Source organism: Cucurbita maxima, unplaced genomic scaffold (assembly GCF_002738345.1).
Source record: "Cucurbita maxima cultivar Rimu unplaced genomic scaffold, Cmax_1.0 Cma_Scf04395, whole genome shotgun sequence".
In the NCBI taxonomy this organism is placed as follows: Eukaryota; Viridiplantae; Streptophyta; class Magnoliopsida; order Cucurbitales; family Cucurbitaceae; genus Cucurbita; species Cucurbita maxima.
In genome coordinates, this window is record NW_019276411.1 from 1 (window position 1) to 1,072 (window position 1,072).

Consider the following 1,072-nt stretch of genomic DNA (forward strand, 5'->3'; position numbering starts at 1 on the left):
GAAAATTAGTCATTATTTCTTGTTAAAATCTCAATGAATCAGCTAAAATACCTATACTGATGAATTTTTATTTCTAATGATTGCGGGGATAGCTCAGTTGGGAGAGCATCAGACTGAAGATCTGAAGGTCACGTGTTCGATCCACGTTCACCGCACTTTGTTTAAGTTGCATAACTTGACTCTAAAATCTGGCACGTTTTTTATCCAACTGGCATAAGTTGACTAAGTTGCACAACTTAACTATTCAATCTAAAACATGTGATTATTCATTTTTTTATGTTATCTGGAATGGCTTAGTTGGTAGAGCATCAGATTGAATATTGGAAGGTCTTGTGTTTGATCGACATTCATTATATCTTATAGTTTAGTTGATTATAAATTCTTCTTAAAATATAATGAATTAGTGGAAATAGCTTTACTTATGAATTTTTATTTTTAATCTTAGCGGGGATAGCTCAGTTGGGAGAGTGTCAAACTAAAGATTTGAAGGTCACGTGTTTAATCTTCACGTTCACCGCACCAGTTTCCATTTACATAAGCTAACTATTCAATAAAAAATTAGTTATTATTTATTTTTAAAATTTCAATAAATACTGAATTAGCGGAAATACCCTTACACATGAATTTTTATTTTTAATGTTAGCGGGGATAGCTCAGGAATGAATATCTCAAGGTTACATGTTTAATCCATGTTCACCGCACTTGGTTTATGTTGCATAAGTCTATTAAGTTGCATACCTTTATTCAATCTAAAATTAGTGATTATTTCTTTTTAAAATATAATGAATTAGCGGAAATACCTTTACTTATGATTTTTTTTTTTCAAATATTAGTGAGGATAACTCAGTTTTGAGAGCGTCAGACTGAAAATCTGAAGGTCACGTGTTCGATCCACGTTCACCGCACCTGATTCAAGTCGCATAACTCGAATATTCAATCTAAAATTACCAATGAATTTTTATTTTTAATGTTAGCAGGATAGCTCAGTTTGGAGAGCACCAGTGAAGATCTAAAAGTCACGTGTTTGATCCACGTTCACGGCACCTAATTCAAGTTGACTAACTTGCATAAC

General features: G+C 32.4%; 1 non-coding gene across 1 annotated transcript; it reads left to right on the forward strand.

Moving 5' to 3' along the window:
• The first annotated feature begins 82 nt into the window (after positions 1-82).
• Positions 83-155, forward strand: TRNAF-GAA. The gene has a single exon. It is a non-coding gene; the product is annotated as a tRNA-Phe (tRNA).
• The last annotated feature ends 917 nt before the right edge of the window (positions 156-1,072 follow it).